This window comes from Quercus lobata, chromosome 8 (genome assembly GCF_001633185.2).
Source record: "Quercus lobata isolate SW786 chromosome 8, ValleyOak3.0 Primary Assembly, whole genome shotgun sequence".
NCBI lineage: Eukaryota > Viridiplantae > Streptophyta > Magnoliopsida > Fagales > Fagaceae > Quercus > Quercus lobata.
Genome location: NC_044911.1, coordinates 59,959,660 through 59,972,178, shown reverse-complemented (window position 1 = coordinate 59,972,178; position 12,519 = coordinate 59,959,660).

The following is a 12,519-nucleotide window of genomic DNA, read 5'->3' as shown; positions in this document are numbered from 1 at the left end:
AGACCCCATGCCCCCATCTACCCCCCACTCAACAAACAAGCCCCATGGCCACCAATCACAAGAGCCAATCAAATAAATTCACAATCACAAATCACAATACGCTAAAAGACAATTAATTTTATCTCAACAACACCAATACCAATGGATAAAGCCAAAAACAGGGGCAAATATTAATAAAGTGATAAGGTAAAACTAAGCAATCAGATATAGTCTCAAAGAGAGAGAGAGAGAGTCTCATTTGCTTTCAATCTTCAAATAAAGAAAGAGAGAGAGACAGAGAGTCTAAGAGAGAAACCCATACTCATTAACCCATTAACCTGTATATGTAAGAGACTAAAGAGAGAAAAAGATGAAATACCTTGAGGTTGAGAGAGCAGGGATGCCTGAGGCTGAGTTGAGAGGCGGCGCCATCGGGCAACATGTTGAGGCGTGACTGATCTCTGATCCAATCTGACCGATCTCCGATCTTCGATGCCCAATGTGCTCTGGAGCTCGAGTTTGAAGCATGATCACTGATGATCGATGTGCTTTGGAGCTCGCGCCGTCCGTTGGTTGTTGTTGTCGATGGTTGATGAGGGTTTTTTTTTTTTTTTTTGGTTAGGTTTCTGATTTCAGTTTTTGCTTTACTTGATGAATTGGACGCATATATTGGGTTTTGGTTTGTTTGTTTGTTTGTTTGTTTGTTTTTTTGGTTGAGAATTCATGGGTTTGCTACCATCTGTAATCTGTTTGTTTGATGTTGGGCTTTTTTTCCCTAGTGGGCTCACTCTATTACAATTTTTTTTTTTTTTCAGATTTTAGTTCAAAATTTATTTTGGGCTTTTTTTTTTCTTGAAAGTAGAACAAATATATAAATATATATATATATATATATTATTTTATTTTATTTGAGGGTGTTCCTAATTTTTTTCTTTTTTAAGGGTAAACAAATAAAAAATTTTAAATTATTATATATAATTTTTTTTTTCAGGTCAGGGTGTTCCTAGGAACACTTTGGACTGAACGTGGCTCCGCCACTACACCCGGAGGGATGAGCAACTATGAAGGATGGGTGCATTTCCGGATTTGGGTGTGGGTGTGGGATTAAGAAATTTTTGAAAAAATAGGGTGCAGGTGCAGCGATTAAAAATATTTTTATTTATATTTTCTATATATTTCAAAGGCAAAAATAAATTTTTATTCTGGAAAAGAATGCAAACAACATCCTTTGAAAGCATGCAAAACAACATTCTGGGAAAGCATGCAAACAACAACTGATAACAAATATATTTCATTACTGGGACAGCATGCAAACAACAACTGATAACAAATATATTTCATTGCTGGGAAAGCAGGCAAACTAAACAAAATGTTATCCTTTTCTATATATTTTCTATATGTTATCCTTTTCATTTCAAATATATTTTCAAAGGCAAGAAACACAAAAGAAGCAACAATATTTAGAATAAATTGAGGAATGATAGATTTAGGATGTTTGGGCCTCATTCAAAGCTGATTTTGACTGTTTTGACATGATTCAAGGCCGATTTCGACCTATTTCGGTCCATTTCGGCCGCTGGCCGATACAAACCGATTTGGCTGATACGACTCGATTCTGGCCGAATCTGCCTGGTTCAGCACAAATCGGCCCGAATCAGCGCAAATCGAAGCCAAGTTTGTGCAAATCGAAGCCGAGTTGGCTCGAATTCGTAAAAAAAAACTTAGATGCGGCACCGACGCACGGGTAGCCGCGTCGGACTCTAGTGCGGCACCCTTCCAACCGCGTCGGTGTTTCCTAGATGAGCAATCTCTGTGCCACATCATACGCTATTTTGACTGTAAATCTCTGGGCCTTGTTCTCCTTCCAAATGATTACATCATTGCCATATGCATCACATGTATATCTTTCAAACCAATATGCTAGCTTTGCTCTGTCCCACTGACTTGTAGCTACATCCACCAACTCCCTCACCTTCGTCGGTCCTAGCCCATCTCGTCGGAAACATGGTGGTCAAGGCAACCACACGTGACATGCAATATCCACTGAGTTACCACTTCCCACCGTCCACTTCGACCTAGCTAGTATGACATCACTAGCTTGTAATATGCTTCTCCACACATACGATGGATTGCTCCCTAGTTTGGCTTCCAAAAAAGAGCACATGGGGAAGTTTCTGGCCTTATACACTCTGAAGAATAGGGAATTCTATTGGTTGAGTAACCTTCATGCCTGTTTCGCTAGCATAGCCAAGCTGAAGGCATTAATATTCCAAAAGCCCATTCCACCCTTTTTCTTAGGCTCACACAACCATTCCTAGTTTATCTAGTGTATCTTTCTCTCGTTGCTCGTCTGTCCCCACCAATACTTAGCAATGATAGAGTTGATGTCATTGCATAGGCCTTTTGGAAGCTTGAATAGGCTCATTGAGTATGTTGGTATTGCTTGTGCCACCGATTTGATTAGAATCTCTCTCCCTGCTTTCAAAATAAGCTTTTCTGTCCAACCCGTGACCCGTTTTGCTATTCTTTCCCAAAGGTCCTTAAACATGTTGGCCTTATTTTTTCCTCCCACCATTGGCAGTCCCAAGTATTTCTCAAACTCCGTTACTATCTGGGCATTTAGCAACCTATGAATATCGTCCCTCATTATCCGGTCCATATTTGGGCTGCCGTTTAATAGCTTGGCCTGAGGCTCTTTCATATGTACTAAGCACATGGATGAGGTTACTACATTCCAAGTGGAGAGCTGGACAAAACAACAGGTTGTCGTCGGCGAAGAGCAAGTGGGAGATACTAACCCCCCCCCCCCCCGACGGCAAGACAGCACCACATGAAGCTGTTGTCACTCTATCTCTTTCCGAATCAAGGCAGATAGGCCTTCAACACAAAATAAGAACAAGTACGGCGATAAGGGTCACCCTGGCTTTTGCCATGAGTTGGAGAGATTAAACCTCGTGGCTCCCCGTTAATAAGCACAGTATAGTTTGCTGTCGAAACACACTGCATAACCAAGTTTACCCACCTCTTTGTGAAACCTAGTTTTAGCATTATCTTATGTAGGAATTCCCATTCCACTCAGTCGTAAGTTTTACTAATGTCAAGCTTCACAGCCATGTGACCTATTTTGCCTTGTCTTTTGTTTCTCAACTGATGCAACATCTCATATGCAACCATCGTGTTATCGAAGATGAGTCTATCAGGAACAAATGCGCTTTGTGTATTAGAGATGATATTCAGGAGGATAGTTTTTACACGATTAGCCAAAACTTTTGAGACTATACGGCTCACCCCATTGCTCAAATTGATAGGGCGGTAGTCTACCATATGTTGTGGATCCTTAATCTTTGGGATGAGTAGGATGTGGGTGAAATTCATCTTGTTAAGGATGTGGCCCGTGTTTTGGACTGAGAGCAATGCTTCGGTGACATTCTCACCCATTATGTGCCAATATTTTTGAAAGAAAAATGGCGACATACCATCTAGGCGTGACGATTTTGACGGATGCATCGTAAAGCATGCTTTCCTCACCTCCTCTCCCATAACAGGTCTATTCAACTCCTGGTTCATTTCCTCCATTACTACACTATCTACCGACGTCAGAACTTCCTTTACATTGGTCTGGTGTGATGTGGAGAAAATATCCTAGAAGTACCTCTTTGCTATACCACCTATTTGCTGCTCATCTGACCTCCAACTCCCATTTTCATCCATCAGGCCCTCAATCTGATTTTTTTCATCTTCTTTGGCTTGCTCGTCTGTGGAAAAACTTGGTATTTTTGTCCCCTGCTGGGAGCCATATGGCTCTTGATCTTTACAGCCAAGACACCTTCTCATGGTGTAACAAGTCATTAATATCATCCCGCACTTGGATGATCTGGTCCAGGTTGTCGCCATAGCCTGTGTTGATCAACTCCTCTAGTACCTTCTGTTTTTTGTCCAACTAGTGTCTTGTGCTCCCAAAGACCTCTCGACTCCAAGCAACCAGTTGCATTTGACAAAACTTAATCTTCTCAAACAATCAAAACATAAGGCTACCATTAGGCATGTGTTGGGACCATGCTTCCTTGATTTTTTCCTCACACCCTTCATGAGTCGCCCATCTTTCCTCAAACCTGTGAAGTTGCTTATGCCGTGGCCGAACTTGTTGGACAGAATATTAGGTGTTTATGAGAATAGGATTATGATCAGAGTATGTAATCTGCTAGTGGAACACCTTAGTTGTAGGGAATAAAACCTGCCAAATCGTGTTGGCTCACACTTTATCCAAATGTAGCTCCACAAATGCTGCACTTGGTTGACCATTCCACCAAATAAATGGATAACCATGGAATCCAAGGTCCATCAACTTACAGTGAAGAAGCGTCTCCTTGAATGCTAGCATTGGTGACAGCTATTTAGGAAGACCACCGTGCTTCTCTAAAGAGTGAAGTACTTCATTAAAGTCACCATGCAAACCCATGGCAGTGAGGATCTTGCATGTAACTGTCTAAGGAGTTGCCACGACTCATGATTACGGTGTCCCTCCAGTCTACCATAGAAACCAGTAATCCTCCATGGTTGTTGGCTATCAGGTAATATATGTGCATCAATATGGTTTGAAGAGAAGGTCTGAATGTGTAGGTTGCACTCTGACTTCCAAAATATACCCAACCCTCCACTACGTCCGTCACTTAGAACAACTAGCACTTATTGGAAGTTCAAGTCAAAACAAAGTTTTCGCATCTCTATTATAGACCACTTTGTCTCCATAAGAAACAAAATGGTGGGTCCTTTTTTTCTCACTAACTTAGTGAGTACACCCATTGCATGTTGGTTCCTAAGCCCTCGGCAGTTCTAGCTAATGATGATCATTGTGCTCGGTAGGGTTGCATTGCAGCCTCCACCGTTAATGCATCCATATAAGTATGGTCCACACCAATTTTGATATGTTTTCCATCCTTAGTAACATCGAGTTCAAGCTCCACTGAAACACTTTCATGCAATCTCTTGTCTCCCACTTTATCAAACATCCCATCCTTATGTTTATCAAGCCCTCGGCAATTCCAGCTAATGATGATCATTGTGCTCGGTAGGGTTGCATTGCAGCCTCCACCGTTAATGCATCCATATAAGTATGGTCCACCCCAATTTTGATATGTTTTCCATCCTTAGTAACATCGAGTTCAAGCTCCACTGAAACACTTTCATGCAATCTCTTGTCTCCCACTTTATCAAACATCCCATCCTTATGTTCATCCCATCATTTTCCTATATGCATTCTATTTGCTTCCACCTAGGTTGCACATGTTCGGAGTGAGTTTTCTTGCTCACGTGGTTTACTTTGCATGTCTCACTATCATCACCAATAACATGCTCCCCACCCATGAGTTTGTGTTTGTCAACTATCCTAATATGGCATTGGTCTAAAGTCATGGGTTTGATCCCATAGATATTGTTTATTTCCTATTCAGTACTCTCTAGAGCATTAAACTATGACAAATCAGCGCCCATTAATTACGGCTTAGGCCCACTAGGATCCCCACCCCTTATATTCGGGTTCATACAATTATTCCCCTCCAAGGATTCCGCTGCATGTGCCCAACTTGTGGTCTCAGTCCTAGTCAGCAACTCAATATGTTCAGAGGGAGACGGAGCCCTACTTTGTGCGCCACTGCCACCCTTGTGCTGCTGTTGTGGTGTGTTACGTTCATGGACTTGTGGTCCCTCCATGCTTCGTCAACCACTAGCCTTCATCCCGTTGTCGTATGGAGTATCCTTGCTATCCATTGGGTTTTGTGATGATCATCAATGAGGACAGCCCTTCAACTCATGCCCGAGTCTTCCACATAAGAAGCGCAATCCTACTATTTTCTCATACTTGAAGGTGACCCACGTCCTATCACCCTTAGGACTAACAACTAGAGCCCGCCGCCACAGAGGTTTGTCCAGCGAAATGTCAATCCTAACTCAAAGAAAGCATGCCCGTTCAAAGTTTATGGCCTTAACATCCACATCCAAGACGTCACCCAGCCCGCTTCCAATCTCCCTCCCTACCTCATTGTTCATTAGGTCGAAGGGCAAACCCCACACCTAAACCTATAGTTGTATACTAGGGAAAGAGACATTTATCACCGATAATCCTTTCTCCCTTCACTAGAGTACTAAGAGATGATTATCAAAGCACTAAGGTCCGTTATCAATGACCCACTTCAGTTGTGTCTCCAAAGAAAACTTGAATTGAAGTAGCCCTTCACCAACCTCCACAATCTAAAGATAGTTCCCTAGTCGCCATAATGAGCGTAGCAGGTTCTTTGCCACCCTGAGATTAATCGATTTATCGCACAGAAATCGTCCAAGCATGCTAAGGGATCATTCCTCAAGGATTTCTTTACGATGGGTAACCCACACAACGATATCTAGTTCCTAATCCTTTGTGAGTGATATCTTACTAAGCTTATCAAGGAAATTGGAATCCATGACCACCCTGCCCACCAGAGTAGTGTAAGAAAGTCTCACCCACAGTGAGAAGGAGCACTCCTATGGAGAGGGAAAAAAAACTTTTTTCCTCCTTTTTACTTAAGATGAAAAAAAAAAAAAAAAAAAAAAAAAAAAAAAAAAAAAAAAAAAAAAAAAGAAGAAGGAGGTCTTAAATATATAAACAAGTCCTACATTTAAAAGGGTAATTATTGAGTATTTCTAGAGTCTCATAAATGTATATTCCTCTCTCACATAATTGTTGGTCTCACTAATTAAATTCATAGTGGGACCCATAATTCATGTGAGAGTAGGAAATATGCATTTATGATACTCCAAGAATCATTACAAAAAAAACATGACTTGTTTCAACCCACTTTTTCCAAGGGTTTAGTGAAAATGGTTGAAACAAACGCTAAAAACTGGTGCACTAATTAAAATATGACTAATCTTGTTACAATGGTCATTAAAACCCTTGAAATAAACTAAAACACTAAAATCCCACGTAATTGTTGCCTCAAATTTTTACATTCATCAACGGAATTCTAAAACAACCCTTAATAAAAGATATCCGAATGTTTCAACCTTCAGAATAAAGTCTCTCTCTCTTACTCACAAACTCAGAATTCAGAAAACTAATTTTCGAATAAAGTCTTTGCTCACTCTCTTTGAAAAGTGATTTTCATTTTGTTCAACCATCTTCTCTCTCTCTCTCTCTCTCTCTCTCTCTCTTTTTTCTTGAGAAAAAAGATTGAATTTGGAAATTACCTAGTAGAACTTTGCAAAGGAATTTTGGTATTCTCTCTTGTTTTCTCTCTCTCATTCTCTCCATTGATATTTCTCTTCCTCGCCAATAATATAATTTGGGGCTAGGGTTTGGATACTTTGGAAATAGAATTACATACCTGTCCTTTGGAATTTGAAGTATGGGTTGGATGTCTAAGGTTTGAACATATTATATTGAAGAAATGCTTAAAAAGGAGTTGGTAAGTGTAAATGGAGTAGTATTTCAATAATATCAATTTAAGTATGGGTTGGATCTTTAAGGTTTTTTTGTGTTGCTGTGCTTCTTAATTTTCAGTTTCCTGTGGAAACGAGCATTGGTTTATCAATAGTATCAATTTAATTTTTACTTGGTTTGGGTCATTGCAATTCAATGCCCTGTTCAGCTTCTTTACATTGCAGAGATTTTTACACTCATTTTGTTTATAAAATTTACTAGAGTTTATGAATTTTATAAATTCATTTTCAAGTTATGTAGCTTGGAATTGGTAATCTGTTTTTCCCTTATATTTGTTATTTTTCTGTTCCAATGAATACAAAGCTTGCATTCTTTTTTCTTTTTGATAAGATATTTATGTCTAACCTGAAAGTATTAACTCGGTGTAGTTATGGCATGGTGTCAATGCATCATATTGGTGCATTATTCCATAGAAATTACTTTTAATTTTAAGGTAAAGGTATGCTTTATGAGAACTTGGAAGTCATCATTTAAATGTCAAATTGCCCATATTTGCAATCAAAATTTTAACTTAGATGGAAGGTCTTATTCCCGTTACCTACATAGTCAAATGGTGAATTTTCCAGCACTCCAGGAAGTTTTACAAGTTTATTAAAACTTAAAAGCCATTATATTTAAATTCAGATTTGCTGCCCAGTGGTAATTAAAGTTCTGTTTATAAATTTCAAGCTTGTATTCAAATTGAAGATTTTAACGTGAGATCAAAACGAGTAAAATCCAGGCACAAGCCGCACAACACAACCCAAAACGAGTGTAAACTAAAATCTTCCTAAATTTTGAGGAACCAACAAAAAAAGATTACAGATTTCATCAAACACCAATATTTTCGAACTCTCCTTTTGGCTTCAAATTCAATGAGGTAAACTTAAAACTGATTTTGGTCTTTAATTCCTTTACAGGTTCAGTCTATGGAGACATGTCAGCTTTGGGCCTGTAGTCGAAGATGGTCACATTGTTAGGCCGAATTGGAGGTCCGAAATGTTATATGTTGGGGATTTTGTGATTGAAAGTGATAATCACCGACCAAGAGAAAAATGGTACAAACTACCTTTTTGGGCTTTTGCAAATCCATAAATGTAATGCTACAAAATTTTTGCCATTGCTATTATTATATAATTGGTACATAATAAAAAGGAAATCAAGGTAAATTTATATGTAAGTGATGTTATTCCTATCACAACTTATTACTTTTAATATATTGTTAAAAATATTATGAAAAAAAGTTGACATTTGTATTGGTAAAGTCTCTGATGGTTGAATAAAATATTTGAGATTTAATCTTCACCTACACCAAAAACTAATTGGTGTCTTGGTCTAATGATAAAAAACTATCATTAAGAGCGAACGCCATCGGTTAAAACTCTTTCTCATAAAAATAAAAATAAAAATAAAAAAAAATAAAAAAATAACATAATGCAAATCATTAACCTATACAAAGTACAAACGGTACAATACATGAAAAAGTTGGACAAAAAAATTTATATATGATATTGATATATAAAAAATTAGAGAATTTATAGAAAAGAATATATCTAATTTAATTATAATTTTAAAAAATAAACCAGATTTATTTGGTATTGGGTAACTTTATTAAAAAAAAAAAAAAGTGTGGATTTTAATTAGTTTAGCACTATTTGTTATTATAAAATTCAAATTAAATGTATATTTGACTAATTATTTGAAAAAAAAAAGGATTTTAAAAACTTATATGTAACTTTAAAATTATTTAACAAAAATAAAAAGATTTAACGTTACATAATTACATTATATAAAAATAAAATAAAATAAATTCCTAAAAAAAACATGGGTAAACTACATATTTGGTTTCTATCCTTTACAGCATATTTCAATTTAGTCTCTAACATTTCAATTGTGTTAATTTGGTCCCTAACCTTTCAATGTTATGTCAATTTAGTCTCTGCAATTATCTTTTGGATGAAAATTGCTAGCATGACAAACGGTCAAAATAAAAAATTAATTTATTGCCATATTGACTGCCACCTAGTCTAACATGTCAGAATAATCTTAAATAAAAAAAATAAAAAAATAAAAAAGAAAAGTTAAGTGAGTAATTTCTGGGATCAAAATTCCTAACCTATGATTACTTCACATTTTTTTCATTTTCTTTTAAACCCAAATCAAATATTTTTGTTTGAAAAGAAAGCTTCCTAATTTCATTAAACAAGGGTAAACCTAAATTAAATCCAAAATCCCTCCCTCCCTAAAATCCAAAATCCCCAATGGTGAGGATGAGAATTTTTTTCCATTTGGCCTTAAATTTTTAACAATTTTGTTAGTGGTGATTTTTGCAAAACAACGTGGAAAAATAGCATCTTGAGTTTTTAAGACTCGAGTTTCATGATCAAACTCGAGTCTTAAATGCTTGAGTTCCTGAGTTGGCAAACAAAAATTATCCACGTGGAATCCACGTAGAACTCGAGTTCCTCCTCTACACTTCTTCTTCCTCATCTACTTTTGCAGAGTCTTCCTCCTTTGTTTTTCAATTCTGCTTCTCTGTTTTTCAGTTCTGCATTCTTCACTCCAAATCTTTGTTCAGATCATTTTGCGTTCTTCGGATCTGTGTTTTCCAGTTGAGATCGTTCTGCGTTCTTTGGATCTACATTTTCCAGTTCAGATCGTTCTGTGTTCTCCACTCCAAATCTATGTTTTTCTTCTTCGGATCTACGTTTTATAGATCATGTCTTCGAATCTGCGTTTTCCAAATCGTTCTTCTTCCTTTGGATCTGGTTTTTCGATTCTTCAAATCATTTTCATCTTTGTTCTTTAGATACTTCTTGAGTTTGAGAAACTCGAGATCCACGTGGATAAATTACTATACCTTAGCACTAGAACTCAAGTCTTTAGGGCTCAATTTTGTCACTGAACTCGAGCTTCAAAGACTCGAGATGCTAGTTTCCTAAATGGTTTCAAAACCTTGCTAACTAATGATATTCTCTCCCAAAATTATGCTAGCTTGCAAATTACCTTTGAGGATGACAACACCTTCTCCCTTACAACAGTGTCTTCTCCTTCTAGCAATGCCTTCTCTATTCCAGCAACACCAAGCCCTCTCCTCACTGGTTTGTTTTCAACCCATCCAAGCCATTCTAATTCTATCAGTGCACAAACCCACCTGCTATTCTTACTCCTTTATGATGATGGCGAGCCAATGAATAGTGACCTTGGCAAAGACTTTCTTCCTCATACTTAAAAAGTGCAGCACTTGCACTCCAAGCTTAAAAAAAAAAAAAAAAAAAAAAAAAAAAAAAAAAAAAAATGTCTCCCTTCCATAGAATACCCAAAGATGAAAACTTTATTATAAAATTAAAGAAGAACCCATGAGTTTTAAAAAACCATAAATAACAAAAAGAATGAAAGAAAGATAGATACAAGTTTTGATGTACATCGCATACTTGTATATGTAGATTTGTTCTCCTTCCAAAGAAGTTTTGGTTTCAGAGAAAGCATTAGACAAGTGGGTGGGTAGTCACCAAAGAGCAAAAGGTTGAAGGGATGCCGGCGGTGAAAATTGGGTGGAGATGTTATGGTGCTCTAATTTAGTTTGAGTATTTTTAAAATCTTAATGAATACTTTAAATTTGACTTGTTATAATTTTATGTGTATTTTAGTATTTTTAAAAAGCTGATGTGTATCGTCCCATATCAACAATTTGTAAAATAGTTTATACCTATAGGCATGTCAGCAATTTTTATTCAAGAGATAATGGCAATGACTAAATTGACACAACACTAACAGGTTAGGGACTAAATTGAAATACGGTGAAAAGGATAGGATCAAATATGTAGTTTATCCAAAAAACATTATATAAAAAATTATGTAAGTATAGATATAAATATAGATTAGAAAAATAAATGTTTATTTTCCAATTTTTTTTTAGTGGTCTTGTTGGCTGTCACCTTGAAATTTCGCCCCTTTGATTTAGCAAAATTACATGTTAGACCTCTACGGAAAGAAAAATAGGACGTAATTTCAAGCTTATAATCATGTTAGTAAGGCTTATAATCATGTCAAGTGCAACTTCTTAAAAGCCATTATGCTCAAATTGAGATTTGTTGCCTAGTGGATAAACCCAATTTTGGAGTGACTCTCAACTCTCAAGTATTTTGTACTCTGTACTCTATAGTATACTATAGAGTACAAAGTACTTTGGAGTTGAGAGACACTCCAAAATCAGGGGTGGGGGTATTGGACAAGGAGATTCCACTTGAATGCATTCTCAAAGGACTTGTATCCAATAAAAGATTTTTTTTTTTTTTGGTTGAAAGTAAATTCCTCTTCTATTATTTATTTTTTATAATATACAAATTTAATTATTATTGATATATGAATTTAAAAGGAAATTACAAATACGTAACAAAGACCATTACAACTTAAATTAATTATGCATTGTTAGAGCATTCACAATGGTAAGGGTAAAATTTTTAGTTTTTAACATCTCAAAAACTTACTTGATCTATTTTAACACACCATTTCATAACTCTCACTACATCAATTCTCTTATTTTTCACATCTAAGCCAAACATTGTTTATTTATTAATTAATTTCTTTCTCACTTCCTCCCTCTTCCTCTCTGCCACAAAAACCCAACAAACCTACCCACAACTGGCCACAAAAACCCATCAAACCCACACAATCGGCCATGAAAACCTAACACCACCACCACTACCACTAGGCTCAAAATGACATTAAACCCAACAACCCACAACCGGTTACAAAACCTATCACCACTACTCCCACAACCGGCCACAAAACCCATCATCACTACAAAAGAGAGAGTGAAGAGAGAAAAATAGGATTCAAGTGTGAGGAGAAGAGAAGAAAAAAAAATGATAGAAGAAAGAGAGAGAACAAGCTAGAGAGCTAAAGAGAGAAAGAAATAGAAGAAGAGAGATGAATTGGAATAAAAAAATATTTTATAACTTTGTAGCTATAGTAAGTTGTCATTTTTTACAGTTTTTTAGCTTTAGCACCATGAATGCAACATGCATTTTGTTGTTTATGGTGCTAAAAATAACTTTTTAGCAAATTAAGAGCATCACTGTGAA